This window comes from Apteryx rowi, unplaced genomic scaffold (genome assembly GCF_003343035.1).
Source record: "Apteryx rowi isolate R43461 unplaced genomic scaffold, aptRow1 scaffold_130, whole genome shotgun sequence".
NCBI classification, from domain to species: domain Eukaryota; kingdom Metazoa; phylum Chordata; class Aves; order Apterygiformes; family Apterygidae; genus Apteryx; species Apteryx rowi.
Window position 1 is genome coordinate 1,082,245 of NW_020447531.1, and position 23,854 is coordinate 1,106,098.

A 23,854-nucleotide genomic window follows, 5' to 3' on the forward strand; every position below is an offset into this window, starting at 1 on the left:
GGGCTGCAATCTTTGCAGAAGGTGTGCTTTCTCGAAAGTGAAATTTTGCATCCCTTCTCCATATATTCTGAAAGAAATCAGTTAACCAGGCTGTATTTCAATCACTGCTGTTGCTGCTGTTCACAAGACAGCTTAGGCTGTCCTCTTGTAGTTTCTGATGTCAACAGGCCCCTTGATTGAAATACAGCCTTGAAATCCACCTCTTTCTTTCAGACCACAGTATATATTATTCTTGTAGTTTTTAAAGACAGCTGTGTGAATTAATGAACTGATCTGAGAATCTAGGTTGGCCAAGAGTGCCATTTATAAGTCATGTAGATGACCTCATAAAAACAGCAAAGAATGCTTACAGCTTGCTTGTAAAACAAATCTATTCCTTAATAACTCAAAATGCCCACATAATTCAGTACACATTTTAACCCAAGTGATTGCTTCATAAGAGAAGATGAAAATTTCCCATGAAAAAGACTTTTAACCAGTACAGGCAACTATAAACTTTAATTGATATTTCACAGTATGTATAAGTTTGCTCTCCAGGGAGTGTAGAATATCATTTTTGCACCTGCACTCTAACTGCAGTCTTATAGTATTTCAGCCATTAAACATTTTTCATTAAAGCACTTCATATAGAATTAGTATAATCTGATTTTAACAAAAGCATTCTATATATAGGTTTTTCACACCATATTAATGCAGAACTGTTAGAACTGGAGAAGCACTATTATGCAGGCAAACCTCAGGCTTCAACCTACCAGCAGTAATAGGGGTGGTCTGTACTCAGAGCACCATATTTGTAAAACATATTTATGGTAATGTACTTGACTGTATCCCAGATGAAAGGTATTTCTAATAAATTAAGTTTTTTCCACAATAATTGCTTTTTTGCGCTTGATTTCCCCAAAGAAATTGGGGAATCTAGTGAAATAGCAGTTTACGGTATAGCACAATGGTATCACATTCTTTACAACTTCCATCCTCAGCAGTCATAAAACCTAACAGTAGAAAGGGTATTTGCATATTGGGCAGCAGAGGGAATATTTTTGGTTGGCTATAACTTAGCAAATCTGCAGAAATGTTTGTCTTAGGGTTTGTATTTTATAGYTGTTATCTAGCTGGCAATCAGAGGTGAACAGCTGTACAGTTTTAAGATGTATGAATTTAAAACAATGAACTGGAGGTCTTGCTAAATGGTTCAAATTAGATGTGGGTAGTAGCAAACATCACAGGACTTTTCACCTTGTGTTTGAGACAGAGACTGTAGTTAAAAGTGCTCTACAAACTCAGTGAAGGCAGCACCTCCTTAGTCATTTGTAAGGGACCCTTGAGAATATCTGCAGTGCAGAGCTAAGATTTCTTTGAAAATATTTTCTGAGATTCTGCAAATCTTTTACATGCAGTATTTCCCTCAGATAGATCTAGCAGRCCATCATCCCCCAAACACTTTCCACTTCAGAAAGCCAGGCTTCATGGTCATTACTGTCCATATTTTTGACAATGATTTTACTGTTTCAGCAAGTGGGTGGGCAGACAGTTTAGCTGGAAAATAGAGAAAATAAGATACTACATTTTCAGGGAAGGGAGAATCTTGCCTGGGTTTCAGAATCTACACCAAAAAATAAAATACAGATACCACAGATTCCCAAACCCAGGCAGTCCCCTGCATGTGACATGTCTGAAAAGTCCATATGTAGAAACTCAAAGTGATATACAGTTCAGTTTCACAAAAGCCAGTAAATGACAAATTCTCAGCATACACAATCTAGAATTTGTATAGCACTGCAGGGAATGGTGGTATGCCTATGTCTGTGATAAAAATATGAGACACGGCTTGTGTTTATCAGAGGTACAGGGAAATATGATTGTTTTGTAAAAAAMCAACTCTCTCCATACCCTAGGGACCTACAGAGAAGGTGTCTGAAGGTGTGTCTGATTGACTTTGTGATAACCAGCTTCAGACCTCACACAGGAATGGCTTTATGCAAGGTCTGTTGCCCATAAGACATATATAAAATATAGTTTAGGATTCAGAAAAGGCCAGCAAACAGTACGCAAGCACTACATGAAAAAAATTTTGGAAGATGGTATGACACAATTTCACATCCGAGCATTTCTGCCATCATTCATTTTCTTCAGAGACCACCACCTTGTTCATGGTGGGGAACTGGTCAGATCCATGCTTGCAGCACTAAAGATAGTCAGATAACTAAGGTGTTCTTCCTTCCATCATCCTGAAAAAGATAGGTTTTACTTTCACAGTCACAGAGGCTGTGAGTAAACTCTTATTTTGCTCTGTATTTAGTACCAGATAAACCACTGAAAATTTATAAACTTTCAAGTGAGCTTCTAAAACATTTTGAGACAGAGATCTCTAGTGCACCGGAAAATGTGCAAAAGTAGYGCACAGGTTTGCATGACTGAGTGTTAGGTGTGCTTTCGTTGCCAATATTTTATTTCTGGGCTTGCCCCACTCATGTGAATRCTGAGCAGTCAAAAGGCCCCAGGCTTCCCTATGAGCCAAGTGGATTTGCTCACTGAATAAAAAATCGATTCTGAATAATGTTGTTATGGCTGGGGATGGACAGATGATAGTGTGTAGCTTGTCAAGAGGAAAGGCAGTATGTTGGTGTTATCTCTCTTTTTTTTCACATATTCTGACAATCTATTTGTTCTTCAGGAACACTTAACCTATCACATTAGCATTTTGGTAGCAACTGCCTTTTTTAGCTGAGTTTTTAATTGGTTTGTCAAAAAGTGACATTGCTGGGAATAGAAATGATCTATTCAACATGGTAGATAGGCTGAACTTAGGATACTATTCATATGATCTAACTTAGGAACCACAATGCTAGGCTATGTCTATGCTTCAGAGAAAACCCAGGGCTTTGTGAACATACACCACAGTATTGATCCCACACTGATCGCTTCACTGTCCAGGAGTTCCTGGATTGCTCTGTGTGTGTTTTGCGGACTAGTAGAAATGTATTATTGTGAGGATTTTTTTTTCTTATTTGGCCCAATTTTCCCTCTATAGGGCATGGTGAAGTTAGACCTGTAAGGCTAGTTTGAGGGTCACCCAAACAAGAAGTCTGGTTTTGAAAAGTGATGAGCATGAAGCTAACGGCTGGTAGTGGAAACGAGCAAACAAGATTTTTCAGCTCCTGTCACTGGGCCCAAGGCGATACACCTCAGAAGCTAGCAGCCAGGCCCAGGTGTGCCTTACAACAGTTAGGCTCACTTAGACTCAAATCATAATCTGGCCAAGCAGCTGAAGTGGTGAAATGATAGGTTACGGGTCAGAAGAGCGAAGATTGCTAGGTTGGGTATGAGTAAGGTTGGTTGCTGAGTGTTGCTTATCCTGTAATATATTTGAAGATAATGGGGGGGGAGTTCCTCAGTCCTGGCTAATTTCTTTGTGTACCTGTTAGAAAATCACCAGGGATGAGGGAAAGGTGGAGACAGAACTGAGCTGGCGGCAATAAGCACTGGTGATCTTGGCTCAGAGAAAGGGTTCCTAATTTTTTTCCTTCTTTCATTTGTATGGTAGGGTATTGTAGTGTTCACAAACAGAGGAGCAAGGTAGCTTTCTCTCACATCTTCTTTCAGTCTAATTCTTGGATTTGGGCTATTTAAAAAAAATGTAATAAATCTTACATAAGTGAGCATTTGTGTTTATTTTTTGATGGAGAACATGATGCTKTATTTAAAGAGTTTGGATTGGAACGTGGGGACCAACACAGTGAGAGACCCCCTGGTCTCCCCCACTGCCTCAAACCATTCAAAACTTCATATTGTGCCAGGGCATGATGGGAGAAGAGCGTGGAAATTTAGCAAGTCTCCTACCTTTCAGATGTGTGGTCACAGACACTCACTGTGGAGTCAGCATATGGTGTTTTAAGAAGGTTCTAACACCTGGAAATACCAGGCAAACAACACTTTTATAAATATTATTTATAAAGAAAAGAAATTACATCCACCATTCATACAATTTTCAAACAACGTAAAACAAATTTTGTCTAGCAAGCAAACCAGGCTAGCTGAATTTGTTAACTAGCAGCACAGTCTTTGAGAGGGTATTAAATTTGTTTTTATTTTCCTCTTTCCATCCCACACCTACAGATGAAAACTGGTCCCCTAGAACATCACAGAGAAAATGAAATATGCACAAAATAATGCTAAGGCTTATTGCTATGTCTTAGCTCATTGCCACAAATAATATTTGTGTGTAAGTTAAAGAGTACATTTTGTGGACAAACTCAGATGCAGAGCAAAGTGGTAAAATAGCCACAGCACCCAAATGGGACAGAGAATACTTGGCTGTATTGCATGATCTTGGTTGGACGTCAGTCTCTCTCTGCCTCTGTTACCTCTCCAATCTTGATCTGCTTTGTCTAGGTAGACGGTAATATCTCCAAGGCTGGGGCAGGCTCTCACTATGGACTTGTATAGTGGGCAGAGCACAGAGAGGTTATGATTTCTGCTGGCACATCTAGACACTATTGCCATGTAAATGACTACTAGTCAATAATGCCTTATGTGGAGGTTCCTGAGGAAAGTTCTTAATTCACAGAAGTTGGCGGTTGATGGCTAAATTCGCCTGGACTTCAACAGTCAGGATTTTAATCCTGAACTTTTGGGAAAAGGTTTAAAAAGAAACTTACTTCCTTTTTTTTTTAACATAGGTTAAATTTTAGGTCATGCTCCAAACCAGATGTTATTGTATGTGAGTCAGACTGGCTCTTATTGCTGGCATTCAGGCCACAAACAACTATATTATTCTCCTGATGCTATCATAAAGACAGAGAACAGCAGACCTTCATCCTACTCTACTCACTCACTGTATCAAAATTCATTTGTTAGGTTTGATACTTAGTAGAGCAGAGACAGTATATCCCTAAAATAGGACTATCTGTCTGATAATAATAGAAAAAAAAAMCTAATAATAAAAAATGTATTCATAAATATGATTTGTGAAATCATTTTCCTTTTCACTTGGGACATTCTTTTAATTAAACTTCTTACACATCTAGAACCACTTCATTATTATAAATGCTTGAAACTGAATTGATTTTGTACTTATTCCCATATTTCAAATGTTAATTTTTCTTGATTATGTGTGAAATGAGTTTATCTGTGGAGTAATCAATCAGTTCTGACCGTTTGTACAGTTCACATCTGTGATGGTAGCCACTTTTATAAATAAGACACAGTAAATTCCATAATCTGTGAAATAATTTTAGCCCAAATGAGGATTTTGTGCCCTTCTTTCATGGAGATTGTTTAAAATAAGGCACACATGTTTCAATAGTAACTGTACCCTTACTGAGAGAGTGAAGTTTTGCAGTGTCTTAAATCAATCATTCTTGCATATTTGAAAAGGGCTGGGTACAGTGAGCTGAGCAGATAATTTAAGGCAAGTTCTTTCTTTTCTCAGGACTGGGAACTCACGTTTTCCCCTTTACCTGACTGGCCATTTTTTTGTCTTTGCCACAATTTCCTATTGCTTTCCTTACAGAAATGCAGCTGCTATCTATTGAAATACAAATTATTATTCATGGATAATATTTATAATCCATCCTACTGATGACATGCATACTCGTAATTGCCATATGTGAAAACAATTAAAATACTTTGTATAAAAGAAATACTTTCAAGTATTTTTTGGAACCCACTAAACTGAGGCTAAGTTGTGTATTTGGAACTGAAGCTGAATTTTCTTAAATGTTTCTGTTGATTCCCATTTATGGGCCAATACCGAGAATTTTAAGTGTGCATACAAGAAACTAGTCTTTTTGTCATTTTGAATTTTTAACTGCAAGCATTTTTGTCCACATCGAGTGATGGCTTTCAGCTAGCATAGTTCTACTGATTCCAGGAAAGATATATCAATTTATTTCAGCTACAGATCTGGCTCTTTTATATTCATGTTACATTTACTCCTAGAAAAATGGGATTTTTTTCTGGAGTTGCCTCAAGCCTTATATATATCATTCTTAAAAGATGGGCTTCCCATTCCTGATATATTTTTGATGAACACTAGTTGTCAGGCTCTGATCTCATTTTCTCAAGAAGTTTCTTAGTCTATAGATCTATACTCATAGGCTTTCCTATGAGTAGCTTCATAAATTTAAAAAAATCAGCAAAAAAATTCACAAAGATCTCTTTTTCCATTAATGGAAATACTTTACTATAGTCTGCTTCAAATTCACTGGAACATTTCATGCAGTATTTGTCCTATTCAGTCTGGGTAAGAGTGAGAGATTAGGTCCTCTAGTTTTCTGAAAGCAAATACTCCAAAATAACATTTCTAGGGATCTTTTGCTCAGTGTTGTGTGAATCACCTCAATCTTTTTAGTAGGATTTTGATCACGTAACTTAATACCAGTGAACAGCTCTCCTATGTTAAATATGAGTGGGTCAAGGCTTTACTTTTTAACATAGTTTTTATCCTTATTCTGCTCTTCTGCTGTAATGATTCAGGCCATTAATATATCACGTTGTCACCTAATCAAGTATATGAAAACAGCTTTGTGAGACTGGTGTTTTGTACTATTGCATGAATCAACCTAAAAGAGCTTGCCACAGACACTGCCAGACTTCCCTAGGGTGACTTGGGTTCAAATTCTCTTAGACTTCAACTTGCAGAGTATTGAATAGCTTAGAAATGCCATGGAAGCCCRTGGTCTACCACAATTTATCAAGATTCCCTATCCCAGACATAGTATTGCAAGAAGGAAATATTACTTAATTACAACATTAATATATTGTAATTAGACAACATATTAATTAGACAGCAACTAGACATGTATTAGACATGATCTTGTATATGAATAAGGGTAAAAGATCACAGATAGTTATTCTGTCTGCTTTTAAGACAAAAAGCTAATAAAGTAGAGCATTCTTATCTCCTAGCAGTTCTTAAGACATGCATACCAGTACGACAGAAGCTGGCACTCGGGGTGCACATGTCCTACTTCTTGCTAAAGAAACACTACATTTTCTAAATTCAAGAGCCAAGAAATTCTCTGTGGTTCTCAGAAAAGYGCATTCTGCAAAGCAAGCAAACAACAACTTCCTAGCTGTATCTTGCTGGGTGTTTCTACCCAGGATGAGCACGAGGAAAAATGAAAGTGTTTTCCATATTAAAACATTTTTAGTTAATTGCTTCCAAGTAGGTGAAATAAAAATAAAATAACATTGAATCAGCATTCCATCAGAAACATTTTCATCTTTGTATAGTTTTCATGGCAAATAATTATGTGTGCACCTGCAAAGGCAGACAGTTTGCAAAACTGGCTTCCCAAGTTAGTGACATAGCTTTTCATTTTTTTTTCTGAAGACTAACATCTGCCACAGATCATCAAAGGCATCAGCATATTACATATCTCACTGTTCGAAGGCACAGCACTTAATTTTCCCCTGAGTAAACAGAGCTAATAATGGATAAATACTATGGGATCAAATGTCTTCAAACTACCAGAGTTGTGACTGCAGACTTTAATCCACATCAGAAGCGAAAAAGAACAGAGAGCTAAAAAAAATATAACAAAAGATTTTTAATTGTTAGAGAGTTGGCAGCAACATATTAATGCCACTGTTGGTACAGCATCTTAGAAGGACTTTCTGAGCAGAAGCACTGAAACTGAAGAGCCTAGCTTTAAATATTCAGAGTTATTCAGATAATTATTTAAGGAGTGTTTGCATTATTTTGGAATTAAATTATAAGCATTTTGTTGTCTACATTTTGGATTGTGAGCGTAGTACTCCCTTACCCTGATTGTAACAATACACTGGTCATACATGCAACAGCTTGTGCTAATGTTGCAATTTAAGACAAAGTCTAGTATAAAAATGTACTTGTGACACTGCTGCCATTTTAGTGTGTGGTTGCTGCTGTATCTGTGGAGCAGATTCCTCGGGGAAACAAACAGTTTTAGTTTATCTTTAAATTTAGGGTCTTGAATTCTCTGGGGATGAATATTCTAAATTAAGGCTGAGGAGACCACATGACTTTTTGCATAAGAGTAAATAATTTTTAAACAGGCAGTACTTTAAAGACTAGTCAGCCAACTTCTCTATAAAAAGGAGGCTTTTAGGAAAAAAACAAAATGTTCAAAAATCTATTTTAAATAATGATATGCATCCTTTACAAAGACATGTTTGTTATTTTTAAATGTTGAGACAATGAGGGTGGAAAAAATTATGGGTAACCTGAACCTACAGAACCGTTCATTCTATGCACTTATGTCTGGAGTCTTCAGTGATTCCATCTTCAAAAAGATGAAGAAAAGGAAAAAGAGAAAAAGCTCACACAACTGAAACATTTCATGTCTATTCTCAGCCCACAAGTGAGTCTTTTTTAAAGTTAAAAGAAAGCTACTTCTTTTTTTAAGCATAAAAAATATTATTTCAAAGTGAATGCCTTTCTTCAGAAGTTGTTTTTATACTGAAATGACTTGCAGCCATTTGAATGTTGAAAGTTCAGTTTTGACTATAGATAGGTCCAGTTAAGGAATGTGTGTGCTATCTTCTTTAGAAAATATGGGTAGGAAATTAAAACAGGGTAGACAGTTTCATAGTAAGAGTCACCCAAGGCTTGTGAAATATAGGACAGGTAGAAACATTTTGTTTCCTGATCTTGCCTACTTTGTTCAGGTGAGCACTGTCTGATACAGACACGATTTGACACAATGTTGGAAAAGGAACAGTGACTACCCCCAGAAGCCTGGTCTAGATACYCTCACTCTTCTTGCCATTCAGTGAGGAGCCTTGAACTCCCCACTGATTTTGGTGCAATGCACAAGGCAACATTTGAAAGAATGACTTTTCCACTTTTAAGGCCTTTGTACGGAGCTTTTGCCCTCACTTGCAACCTCATATCTGCAGAGTCCAGGACAAAATCTAGGCCAGTGCTGTGAACATCAAAAACTGGTTTGTTATTCTCCGAGAAAGGGCAATAGACCAAACAAAGGTGCACAACAACTCTTCTGGACACCACCCCCTTTGATCAGTAGGATGTTGTTAATCACCATAAGATCTTCTTCCTTCACACACACCATGAAAATTTTCTGAATCACCACTTTGCCCAATTCTGGCTGATGTGAGGATCAATCCCAAAATCAAAGTGGATGCTTGCAATGAGGCAGTTTTGCTGTTTCTCTAAGCCACATGCCAATTGCACCAGGCTGCTAAATTTATTATATGCTGCTTTTCCTCACCTTGAGATTTTGGTGACAATAGTTTCCAAGATGCTTTTTGTTGTGTTTTGTGACCATTTTTAGCCAAATCTCTGAATTTTGGAATGCTCTTGACTATCTTCTCCAGTCTGCTTTAAGTAGAAACCAACTGATAATAGCCAAATTATTTTTTTATGTTGAACATTATCTTTAATCAGTTTCTTAGACTAGTCTTCTTGAAAAAGCTTTTCCCTGTGGCTAATAGTCACTTGGTCTAATGACAGAAACTGCTGGAGTGCTACTCCGGTGCTCTGCCCACGACAGTGAATCCCCTAAGTTTAAGTAGGTCTTCACTGGTATTTAGCTTTATGCTCATCCAGCACATAGGAGTGAATTGCTATCTGTAGAGGCTCTCTACTTCTTTTACAAGAAAAATATGAGGTGGGTGGAAAAGTGACACGCTCTTCCCATATAATGGCACGTGGGATGCTGAAACTAAATGGCAGATTGTAGCCTGCCTTTGTAAATTCCTGCAGAAAGTCTCTTCCCGGCATGAAAAACACTTGTAATGGCAACAGCACCATTAAAACAGGACTTTCATATCTGCCTAGCACTGGCAGGTCTTCTGATTTCTTGAAATAAAAGGGAATTTTACCACTAACTTCAATGAGGGCCCGGACACTTTAAAAAATGCTAGTCTTTAATAGCCAATGCCTCATTTGTTCCATCTAAAACTATAAAAGGGCTGAGCTGTATGGAGTCCCTTGCACTAAGCAGTCTTTTCCTCCATGCCTATTAAAAGAATCAAGATGTTTTCTTTGGCTAAGAAATTCTTGTTTTTACTTCTGTGCTTTCATATACTTTCAAGGTCAGCTGGGGCTGGCTTCTCTGAGCTCGTAAGAAGTTTTTGATTAATTAGTAGAACCTCATTTCAAGATGTTGCTAATAATTGGCAAGGGCAGGTTGAATCTTTTTTAAAGGAAAAATCTTTACTCAGCTAAAAATAGAGAAACATTTACCTTAGTTCACTGCAAGATAAATCTAGATGCATAAACAAAGCAAAGCAAGGAGCAGGGCTCATTTATTTTAGCTTATGAATCTGAAAGATCAAAGAACTTACAAGTGATTAAAAAAATCTCTGCAGCACTTTGGTTTTATCTGATGTTTCTATTATTCCAGTATTGTAGCCTCTGTGAAATATTACAGTAACCATAATTATAATGCCAATTAAATTCCAAACAGTTTCTGATAAGAAACAAGTCAACTTCTAAGCTTCTTGTGTTGTGGAGAAATTTTTATTTGATTGTCCAGGACCATTTCCCTCACCAGCTTTAATCCTTATGCTGATGCAACTATAATTTCTCAAGATCAACTCTTCACACTCAGTCCAATTTAAATGGATGTTAGAATTTGTTTGCAAAGCTCAAAAATACTTAAATCATTTAGAAGAAAAAAATAATTGAAATTAACTGAGAGATTTTTGGTCCTAGCTCTCTTCAGGCCTTTTGAAATCCCATATTTTTAAGAGCTTTACATTCTTGGACTCTTAACAGTAGTATAAAATATAGTAGCAGTTTTATAAACTTAATAGATTTGGTATGCATAAGACAAATAATGATCACTTTTAAAATGCTGACATTTACCATCTGAGAGAAGCCAGCTTTACCATTTCTTCTTCTGCTTAGTACTTTAACAGTTATATGGCAGGAACTCTATGTTAAATATGCATATGAATAATTGTTGATAGAAATAAATTGGAAATGATACAAAATCTACAGATTGTTTCTCAGTGTTACAGTGTGGAGGCAGCCTGCAAACAAAATATCTGTGAATCCTTGGAACTGATGAGCTATTGTACTGTAATGGCATTCTTGGAAATACTGCTATCCAGACAGGGTGCTTCTGGCACTTCCATAGGGGCCAGGAGAATGATGACCGGAAGGAATGAGGCCCCAGAAACATCTTCCCTTGCAACAGTAGGAAACCAGTCTTGTGGGATACACGTTTGTGATCTACGTCACTGCTACTGCAACTGTGGAAGTCTCAGACTCTCTCTCCTAGCTGCCTGGAGAGAGTGAGCCGTCTTCCTGACCTTAGTTTCTGCCACCACACCATGGTCCTGGTGGCCCCAACCAAACTGCATGTGCTAGCACGTGCTGAGTAGCAATTTACTTTGAGTGTGGTCCTATTTGTCATGAGCACAATTTTTAGGATCCCAGTATCCTGTGAGAATGATGACCCTATAGCACCAATGAATCAGCTCTTCCAGTTCTGCAGCTCATTTCCAGACATTCTTCTGGGAATGAGGGGGCAAACTCCATGACACAGAGATGTCAAAGATAAGCAGTTTATGGGAAAACAGCCATTTTATTAATACCTCAGGATATTCCCTTGTATGAATGCAAGTGAGATTTCTGAAAGCTTGTTTAGCCTTTTCACATGGAGTTTACATGCAGTACTTTATTTCAAAGTAGATTTGCCCTGGCTACATATGTCCTTTTAAAGATAGAAATCTGTATTCTCCTAAGGTCCTAGACTCACGTCACAGAAATTGCTGTACAAATTTACTCCAAGAGAAAACTATTTTCCTACCCTGCTACTTTCCCCCTTACAGGATGTGATTTGGTTTATACTTTCAAGATGAATTTTTCTGAGATAAACAGATTGATTTGCACAATAATTCATATCCTATAACACATATATTTTGTTTATATCTATAGCATGTGGAGAATTTCTTTTTTATATGAAGTCCCAATAGTACAGTAGAAGTAGGCTGTCCTCCAGATTCTACCGTCAAAGACCAGAGACAATACACAGCTCACTGAGAAGGACTAAAGAGGTAAAAATATTGCTCCTTTACTTTCTCTGACTATCTCATATTATTTGTTCACTCCTTTGGGTATCATGAATTCCGGGACAAATATTCCAAAAATCTGCTTCCAGAAAGCACCTTATCAATCTTTCCTGCACTGCACATTCCCCCCAGCTGTCAAGCCCAGCTTAATTTCTATTTTGGTTACTATTCTTTTTCTCATAGCATTTTTACAGTGCTCCAAGACATGCATATGTAGTGAATGAATAAAATAGGTATATATTTTATGGAGCTTCCCCAGAACACATGTAGTGATGAAATCGTTATGAGAACACAGCATAACAATTTCCTCTACCCTTTGGTGAAGCTCTATGGTAACTGGCAGCCATAGTTTTTGTTACTATGGTGTAAACATTTGGGTGGTTGACACATTTCAGGGTTACTCTGCTTGCCACATTATCATCTGCTTCTCTTGTCTTCGGACAGCTTCTTCCTTCACTTAGACTGGTGTAAATTCATGGATATTTCTATTTTATACTAACATAACTGAGCAAAGAATGGCATTTCTCATGCCTGGCTTGACCAATTCACTAAGCTAAGTCTGTCTTTGCTCTATTGACGTTGAGGAATCTATTGGACCCCCCATTGGGTCTTTACTGTGGGCTGCATGAGTGTGGTCATAATTGGCTACAGCAACACAACAGTTGTTTCATATGTCCCTTGTAGGCAGTTGCAAATCATATCCGCCCTTGTAGTGGGCAGTATCTGCCCTTTATAGGAGGGAAGGGGAACTCGCTCCTCTGTTTGATGTTCTCTTCACCAGAGTGGGAGCAGCTGGGTGAGCCTCAAGGCCAGGCCAACACGGGCAATAGGAATGGGTGGTGAGTTTGGATATGAGCCCTCTAGACTGTTCCTGCACAGCAGTGCATATGCAGCAAAGATGCCCTTCTTCCTTTCCCATCTAGCTTATTCAGACCTGATTACACCTGTAATTTCAACAATATCTTGAGCAGAAAGACTACTCCCTACGAACTTTCTCTCAGGCCTCTGTCACTCTAGATCTAGAGATTCATGCTCCCAGAGAGGTTTACCTTCTCTAGATCCCTCAGGAATTTTTGGAAAGATGATTTGCTTAAAGATGCAACATCTAGTCAGCATTTCCACTCCTCTGACCTCCCTATGTTTGACTTTTTGTCATTTGCAGATACTGGTGTCCATGCTGGGAATCACTTTATCAGTCAATTAGTCCTCCTGATTGAAAAGAACTAGCGCTAGTTTTGCTCAGCACAGAGAAAGACTCTGGCCATGTGCAGCAATGTAATTTCAGCCCTTCTCAGAACTTTCCTTACATATTAAACTTTAATAAACTCAGTGTGGAAGGAGCTCAAGTCCACAAGCGCTGGATAAGTTTCTGAATGTTAATGTCCATTTTCAGCTCTACTGCACAGGAAAAGGTCTGGCTAAAAATGCTAACCATTTTCAGTTGTGATTTCTCATGCATCAAACTATGAGTTTTTTCAGCAGCTTTTTTGTTTGCTCATTCTTGCCTGTTTCATTAAGACAATTTCAATATAAATTTCATTGTGTTTTTTATGACAGTCACATGAGATGAAATTTCACAAATTTACAAACATGAACTCCAAAATGTACTCAGGGGTCTCATTTGCCTGCACATAAATACTACACATACTTTGTAAAAGCATAGAAATGATTGGAGTTGCACATGTGTCATTTATTGCAAGGCAGCAAGTAGGCAGACTAAGAGAGGGCCACATACAGGCATGAAATCTGTCCCTGCTGCGATTTTCCCCTTAAATAAAATACATGATGAGTGCCATAAATCACGTGCAGGATCTTTGTATAACAACTAGTATATGTTATGACTGAGGTCTGCTAGGCAAGGTGAAGACAAAATGAGCAACACCATGATGAAATTAACAATTAAATCTAGAGTAATACTTTAAAAAGTATTTCTTATGCACTTTCTTAGTCCTAGTCAGATTAGCAGGTAAAGAAACAGATTAATACATTTGCTTTGATGAAAGAATGGGAAGTATGTGATTTAATTTAAATCCACAAAAGCTAAGGAAATCAAGACTTAAGTCAAACGAGGAGTTCTGGCTGCAAAGCTGGAATCCGGATCTGGATCTGAACTGCCCAGGTTTAAAGGATTTTGGCACTCAGGTGATTTTGATTTGATACATGACCTGAAGTGAAATTTTCTGCCCTGTTTAGGTACACAGCTGGATTTAAACTTTCACTCCGACACATAACTCATGGTCATTTTTATAATTAAACCTAATATTCTGTGATGACTTTTCATTTTTAAATTGTTATCAGTGCCCATTTATGGCTTGTTGCCCCTACCAGATTGCTTCTTTGGGTTGGRTTGTGGCAAAAAAAATCTTTAATTGGCATCGAACTTCCAAATCTAACATAAAACTAAGCAGAGATGTCTGAAGCAGTTTTTCTTCCTTTCCTGGGGATCCACAATAGTCTTTTGGATTTCATATTCAACAGCTGTGGGAGTTTTTGTATCCTTGAAATATCTCTTATCGGGTAGATCCAATAAAAAAGACACAGCAGTATAGAGGACTACTGAGCACATTTTCCAAGCCAACAATGCAAATTTTCTATTGACAATATTGGACCTACAATTTCATGTTTGGATATGTATTTGAAAGGTTTGTGTTTACAATATCAGTGCACGTTTCTGAAAAAAAGTCTCATAATTTCAAATTTAACACTATTTTGCATTCCTCTAGGTAATAGCCTTAAAACTGCTTTGATGAAATATTCAATCAGAGTTCACTGGATTTTTATTTGATATATTAAAAATATATATATTAGTTATGAAAGAAAATAGTGAAAAAAGTTAGCTCTTTTCTGAAGAGTCACAAACTGAAAGGAGTGTGTGTATTTTAACCAAAATAGAGTGGTCCTGATTCTGAATTCTTAAACAAGGAAGCTCCCATGTGATTTTTTTTAGTGAAACACCAAAAGACTGCAACAAGAGCATAACTATAAGTCATTGCCTATAGCATACTTTAAAAATTAATAAGTGAATCTTTTCTTAATACTAGCAATGGCTCTTCTCCCATTAAATTTTGATCAGAACATCCCAATATTCCACTGAGTTTGAATATAGAGGTTAAAACARAGCTCTAGGTCCAGCTCTTGGGGTTGGACCTGAAAGCAGCAGGATTGACCAGAAGGTAAGATAGGGGATTAGTTCATGTTACCAGTTGCTGAGGTTCTAGCTCCACATCTAAGTTCCCAACTATTTTAGATCTTAAACTATATGATACTGCTAATACACCTAATAGACTCTCCAATTATTTGTGTGCCTATTCAGCAGCTCACAATGACAAATTTCCATCCAACACAAGCTTTTTTCTCTTAAGCTCTAAGCAGTCTGGATCGACTTTGCTTACTGGCAAGAAGTGAGACATGAGGGAACAGCTATAGCTGCAATGTGAGAAATGTTGACCTACACTGTAGTTTTAAACATAACGTCACATTATGGTACAATACACCGGCAGAAACTCCAAGAGCCATTGTCTACTAGAGTTCAGAGTTTATAAATGGTCTCTGTGTCCTTTCTCAGCTGGTCGTCTCCTGCTTTCAATGGTCCCTCCTCAAAGTATTTCTTCTGTGAGCAAAGAGAGGAATAGTCATAAACTTCATTTCTTATTTGGATGCCATGCAGAAATCAATCAAAGCTGATCTCTAAATTTAAAAGTAATAGACTGGAAAACAATAGAAATGGTTTTTGAAATGATTCTGTGCTAATTGAAACTGTATGCATAAGAGAACAACCTGAACAATGTCCTCAGACTCAGGGTGGCATCAGATTCACTGAGGATATGTATAGCATTAATCCTCTATTGCCTGGTGTGTTTAGTGAAGCATTTTTAAATCCATATAGTTCATCYGCAGCTTCAGTCAAATAGTACTACTCCGGATTCATGCTGATGGGTCAAAGGATGGGAGTCAGCCCACTTTTTATTTCCAGATCAACCTTTGGAATTGTTTTAAGAAAACCAATCCGCCCCTGAAAGAAAGAAAATCATTGTTCACTTTTCAAATGTGCGCTTTAGAAATCCATAACCTGTTGATGTTAGTGATTCCCACAAAGAAAGCATAAAACCCCTCAAAATGTAACTGAGGCACCCAAGTGTTTTGCTGACTTAAGCTCCTTGTTAATTATTCCATTTGCTAACGTGAAGTTGGAGGGTGCTCTAATTTAACAGGGCAGAGCAAAAGGTTACATTAGTGTGGTGTGACTAAACACGGACCTCTCAGATAGAGTTGCTGGGAGCAGACAGCATTGAAAGCAACACCTGGCCTGGGCTCCCAGCAGTGCATTAGTTAGAAACAGGAGAGAGAAACAATCGCAGCCCTAATGAGCCCCAGGTGAAAAAACTATTTAACTAGATGGGTCTTTTTTTTTTCTTTTTTTTTTCCTTCAAAATGCGAATATTGTGATTGATGAGCCAAATTGTTTGGAATTCCTAATTCTTCTTTGCATTAGAACATAGCTTTTGTGTTCCTCCCCTTTGAAACATTTGAGTTGCTCGTTATTAAAAATACACATAATGACTGAGGAAAAAAACAATTCCGGACACATACTGGGAGTCACTTGGTGAGATAAAGCTCTGTATCATATCCCATGTTTGCTGAGTGTTTATGAGTCCGAGCAGCGCAGTGGGATTCCCTTTGAGCTAAAACTGCCTTATTAAGCCTTTACAATATAAATTTTGATATAATTGTATTTTTCAAGAGCTTGGACTGTTCTGTTCTGTTCAACCAAGTCTTTTATTAATGTGTCATTAAAAAGTGTTTTTGATAGTACCCCAAAAATATACATACAATTACATATGTATTGATGTGAGATGTTTACTCTGTCAAATTTTCAGTCTAATATACATGTATCTGTATGGAGTGAGTTGCTAGCTAAAAGCAACTGTTGTTACTTTTTGACATTATTGTATTATTTTATTGCTGCTTAGTTTTATATACAAAAGTTTTCATGTTGTAAGCATTAAAGTAGAACAACAATTGTTACAGCAAAAGAGATTACAAGGATGATTTTCCACATCAATAAATAAGAAAAAGCCGATACTTGCGTACCCTTCTTTTACAATGTCTTGTAGCTTTTGAGCATAAATAATCACTGAGAGGATACATATTTGCTTAAATCTCTGTATTAAAGCCTCAGTAAAGTCACAGTAGATCATTTTCTTGATGTAATGGACTCAACCAGGTACATCTTTGGGACTGAAGTCAAGATCCAGCCATGTGTTTTGTTTCGCATTTTTCCCAAAGTAAATAATTAAGCCAGGGTTAAAAATGGACACCCACTTTCTGTTCTTGCAAGGACCTGGCTCTGATTCATCAAAATATTTTCCTGATATCACTGTCCACTCTTGCTTGTTCATAACTAACCATTTGAACCAAGTTAACTTGTGTAAAGAAGAATCTCTTTGACAGACAGTGAAAGGATTAGACATGATAAAAGACTTCACGCTGACTTTGCTCTGAGACAAATTGTACTTATTTATTCTGATTATTACGATAACTTCACTTTGTATATTTAAGCACAAAAAGGGAGCTTATTTCAACAGTCCATGATTAGCAGTGTGGCCACAAAGTGGAGGCTACTCAATATGGAGACCTGGATAGTATGTTGTCATTATTTAGTTATTTAGAGTCACTGGGGAGGGAGGGAGATGTAGAGGCTGCCTCAAAGGTGGCAAACATCAGCCTCAAGTTTTGGCTCATATCTTATCAAAGAATTTGTGAGTGGCAGTGAAATAATAATGACAGAATTCACACTTGGACCTTTTTGAGTTTTTCAGCAATCTGTTTTTAAAGCAGAGTGACAATTAAGTGTCTGCTAGCACAAGATGTTCCAGTAATAAAATAATCAGTGGATCCCATTGCTGCTGGTACAAATGAGACAGTGGAAACTAAAACACTTAAAATTAGAAATGAAACCTGCGTGGGACTGTGCAGAGAGAAACTAAATATTAGGGAATGTCCACAATGAAAAATCTCCAGTGTGAGCTTCTGCTCTTTTAACTTAACACCAGATCTAATCAATGTGAATAAGCTCAGGAAAATTCACTTTGTATTCAGCGAGGATAATCCATCATGATTCTTATAGTAGGCAGCATTCATTATGACTGGTATAAAAGCAGGCTATACAATTTTTAGCTAGAAATGTTTGGATATGCACCTGCTGAAAAGCCCATCAATTTTAATATGCTAGGGAGCTTAAACAGGCAAAATCAGAGCTATGAACCATCTCTATAACCCACAACAACCTTCTGGGCTTCCCCACAGGAGGACTGTGACCATATCAGGCTTCAGTGTTTTATCTTGACTATGCTCTGCCTAAACCAAAAACTCAGCTGCTAGACAGCTGTAAAAGATCAAGCTCAACTTTTTTGTTGACACTGAATTTGAAGGGTGAATCCAAAACCCTAATAGATCCATTCCATTGCCAAGGTTTTTAGCCAGTTGATGTAAGTACATGTTGAATCTTCAGAAATTTCTCATTACCATTATGTGGGTCAGCCAAAATATAATCTGCTCAGCAGCAGAACTGTCACACGCTTGCTCCATTTCTGCACCAGATGGATGGATTCACAATAAATTCTCCTCTTGGTCCCTGGACTGGAAATCTCACATACGAATTGACTTTTTAAGGGTTTTGTTTTACGAGGTACTTCATCCCAGTGAGTTTCTAGTTCTCTCTCAGCTGGAACAGAATAGCTTGAATTCACATCATATTCTTCCCCTGCCCTATCTATGCAAGATACCAGCTTGTTTTTCATTATAAGCACGAAACTAGAAGCTTGCATTTTGTTGGCTCCATACATTCATCTGGCCATTTCAGACACAGTTTGCTTTTCCCAAGAAGGCTTATCTTAACTTACTTGCAGGCTTGTTCCCAACTTCTGTTGTTTAAATCTGCAGCTTTGATTACATTTCAGCTGATGATTTTGTCTTTCTCATAACAATTTTGGATGAAACTTTCAAAAATGAGTCATCTGAACCAGATTTGCCCCTGCAAATTTACTGGCTGCTCTACAGAGCTGGTTGATGAAATTTTACTGATTCAGATGTTAATTAGAGGTGAAGTCCAAAATTATACAATTCTGGAAATGGGGGGTTTATTTCACACTGAAGAATCTTCACACAGCTAATCAAAATCTCAACTGAGGTAAATCAGCTCTTCTTATACCAACCCCTAAAAGAAGGACTGATAAATTTATCCTGTAAAAAATCATACTGTGGGGAGACAGCAGCAAACTGCGTGCACATTGCTAAGGCAGTGAATGTAGCATTTAAGAAATGAGATGAGATAATATAAAACTAATATAATTTAATATAAAATTGATCCTTTTAGAAGCTTGATGAGATCCTGGCACCCCTGGAAATGAAGATATATATTTACATAGAGTAACAATGTGTTCCTGACTGCTGTGTTACATATTTTCATTAGATTACCTATTGCAAGAAGATACAGTTGATATTGAAAATTTTCCACTGAAGGATGAAGAAGTGGCTAGCAGCAGGGTAGATTACTTCAGTCACTGATTTACATCAGAGATGGGTTTGAAGGTTTTTTACTACTTAATTGTAAGCATGCTGAGCATTTTTAAAATCATTTCAGCATTAATGGTTTTACAAATTTCAATTAAAGTTCAGAACAAACTGCATTACAATAACTGTTCTTTATTTTCATTTCATTTGTCGATTTATTTATTTGGTACTCCTATTGGTAAGATATTTAGCTTGGAATTTATAAAAGTGCTCTAAGCTATAAAAAATAAGGTCCAGATCATGTAAATTGTTATGCAAGTACTGCTGCTATATAGTAAAGGCTGTATTTTTAGTAAATATATTTCTTTCAGTGACGTAAAATCTTTGTCATAGTAAAACAAATGTGTTTAAGTTTCAGCAATGGGAAAGCTTATTTTAACTTTTGATAAATTAATGGAGTTCTATTTTTTTGTACATATATACAGACCAAATTTTTCCTGTAGAGGAACACAAGTGCTGATTAGGAGTATCATCGTCATGTAGCTGTTTTATTAGCATGTCCTGCTCCAGTTAATACCCTGTATTTGTCACTGGACTAATGATCACTGATGATGTAAATCACCCTCTTCTACATTAAATTCCTCAGTGTTGCATTGCAGAGACATATCTTACACGACTAAAGGATACTAATTTCCTCAAAAATCCTGAAGGAGAAGCAGGCCTAGACAAAACAACTGAGCTTTATATAACTGTGGAATTTCTATACAGGGGAAGAGAGCTTTGGTTGCAAATACACCTTAGGTTATCCAGTCATTCATTCATGTCTGAACGAGTCTTTTCCTCATAATAAGGAAGTTAATTAGGCCTCAAGCTTTTCTTTTTATGCCTACACAAACATTTCAAACATAAACATTTTCAATAAAAGTCTCTATTTCAAATCTAAAATTTAACTGATATGTAAGAAAACAGTTAGACAAAGCTTGCACAAGAATAAATGAAGATCATGAAAACAGAAAGGAAGCAGAAAATTAGCACATGTGGAAAAAAATCTCAAACAAAAAAACTGACCTTACTTGTATTTATTTTATCCACTCACATAAAAGTACTGTGATACAGTCTTCTTCATACAAGAAAAGTAAAAAACTATAGGGACTTCATAGATAGGTAGGTAGGTATTTAACAGTCACAAGATAAGTGTACAGAAAGCCATGCATCTACACACAAGTGTCATCATTCTTCTTCCTAGCAAGAGCTAGGAAACTTGATTCATCTAACCAAAAGCAAGCCAAGGTATCTTTTTTTAAGCTGTAAACAGAGGGGTCAGAGAAAGGGACACCATCTTCATTAAGCACCTCCTCTCCTTCTGAGCCTTGCTGCAGGCTTTTGAGAAGTTTACAGGAGCTCTGGTTCTTCTCACATGTTCACTCGACATGAGGAGTTGGATGTTTCCAGTGTGCATCATATTATTACTCAGACTCAATTTTGCTGCAGCCATGCAGTTAAAACCAGGGAGATAAGATGGGAAATAATTGAGAGTACGACAGCTGCAGTCTSCACCAGGGCGCTCAAATTTCTAGTAACTGAGTCCTGGGGAAGACATTTTTCAGTCATTTGAAGATAACTGCTACAAATGTGATCCTCCCACTTCATCCACTTAGAAATCAATTTTAAACCTTTTATGAAAAGAAGCTGTTTAAAATTTGTGTCTATTTAGTGTTCCTGTATATATTAATGTTATAAGACTGCTGAAGGAGATAGGAAAACTGGCCTAGTCTGTGAGAAAACAATGTGTGAATAGTGGGAATAAGCTGAAGGGCATCATTTCTAGGGAATGGCTTTACACAGGGTCCCTGCCCAAAGAGGGAAACTTTCGGAGTGTGGGGAAGAAAAATCCTTTCTTCCAAAAATGAAAAGTGCAAATGTGACACCTAAAGAAGAGTTTACTTTTGGTGAGGATTTGAATTGCACTTGACTCTTGCTTATATAGGTGAAACAAATCTTGTCTGAGGGACTTTTGACTAAAGCAGCAGTCCGTAGTCTTTGCTGGAAAAAGTGAGAGTAATTGGCACAAGATGTAGGGGGGAAGAGGTCTTGTATTTTCAAACTTTTATCTTTGATTTAGTAGTGCAAGAACTCTGCACCTCCAAACCTGGCTCTCATGAGTTGAGTTACAATAAATTTCTCCTACATCACTTCTTATTCTCATTCTTTTAGCACTAGTAATAGAATTAATATTTCCAAACTCCAAAGTGAATTTTTGGCTACTGTAAACAGTCTTTTAATGGACATGATATTAGTCATGCTGCATTACACTCCAGTGATTTCACAGTAAATATCCTTGCAGGCAAGTCTGAGAAACACTTGCTCTTTGTATAAGTCAGGAATTTGAGCTCTCTACCAACACATCTTTTGCTTCCACGTAGTTACCCTGTGGTAAGAAAATATATAGAAATTTATTAGGGAATAGGAAGTATTCTGTTAATTAGCTCAACACGTAAAAATCTCCTCTACTTGAATGTTTTTCTGTACAGAGACTATGCTATAGAAACATGTTCTACCCAGGTAATTCCCACTCCAATACATAATATTAAAGCATATGCTGGAAGACTGAACTTTTACCAAAATAGACATAAAAAAAAAACAAAAATAAAAATCTTGATCTCCAGTTATTTATTTTTACCAGCTTGATATAAGGAATTGTCAAATATTGCTGTGATAACGAAAATAACTCTACTTTGCTGAAAAATCCATAGGAATTTTATATGAAAAGCCAACATGATGTATGATGTTATATTTAACAGTTGTTTAGACTTCATTTCCAACAGGTATGCACTAATCTTATGAAAATATACTGATGCTGCTTATACCTTATATCTCAGAAAGAAAATCAAGATTATTAACCTATCTACTCTCCTTTACCATGTTGGTCATCATTCATAGTAGTAATTTAAATTTGTTGCTATTGGTTGATTTTATCATTACTTTTGGAAAATGTGAAAAGCAAGCATTGGAAAAAAAGTTTGGGGCTTAGTTTAACTCAAGATTTATGCAGAAGTTTTAGCTGGTTCTTATTTCAGAATTTAAATGTTGTAAAGTAAATATATTTTTATCATTACACTTGGCAGTCTAAAGAATTCCCAGTTAAGAGTGGAAGGAATCAGAGCAAAGAGATCAGTTTGAAATGTGGCAGCTTAGTCTTAAGAGGATTTATATAGACTGGATATTTAACATTATGTTTATGGATTGTCAGTTGTTGTCTCTGTAATAGTAGTGAAAACCTTTTATGATAGTAAAGAGTAATCTACGCATACACTGAATCAATGAGTTCCAATGGTTTTGTTCTTACTGGTTTCTGGTACAAGCATAGGAAGTGTTGAGCCCCTTTGATCCCAACACATGCTTTGGTGCTCAACCAGAACTGTACTTACCCTGGCCTGGCTCTTGCTAAAATGAATTTAAAATAAATGCATACTGTTAAAAGCCAAATATATAATAAAACAAAAACTTATCAGCCACATAAAGGGTAGCCATCTTAAAAGTGAAGTGCCAAGGCAAAGCTCATCATTTCTTGGCCCTGGTTTTACAAAGCTATGCCAACTGCCTATTCAGCAGCTCTCCTAGGTTTCTAGGATATATGTAGGATACTTGTATGGGACAGCTGTGCAGTTCATAAGACCTCAGCTATATTTTTCAAAGACCTGCACTGTAGGGTTTATAAATCGATGTACCAGGAATATAAGCCGTACAAAGCAACATTTTGCGCTGATGGGCAGCCACAGCCTGCAGAATCTTGGGGAAGACACCAAGGCGGTGCTAGAGGTCAGCCTGCCTTGGCAGCAAATCTGTGTATTTTTTGCAAAATGACTGAAGATGTCTGACACTTTGTTTAGCTTTTCTTTTCCTTCCCCCACTCTGAAAGGACATCATTTCATCCTTTGTACTTAACAAACTGCTAGTTTCCTTATTCAGGTGATTTAAAAGATCAGTGAAAAAGAAATATCCTAATACCTAGAAGGTCTACAAAACAAATCTAAGGTATGTAATGTACAGCAAGTTGTCAGGAATACAGATGCCAGTGCTGTGATCTGTGGAGCTTCTCTTTAAAATAGACTATAATGTTCTCCAAGTTCGCATACAACTCTGTTCAGGGTCTGCTTGAGTGCAACTAGTTGTAGCACTGAGTCTCCAGCAGCAGTGAGTGTTCAAGCTCCAGCTGTTAGCACAAAATTTTTGTATTCGATGCTATTTTTTATTAGCTTAAACATTCACATATAGCCTTTTTCTKCTGGTACCAGCCTTTCCATGGCATGAGTTT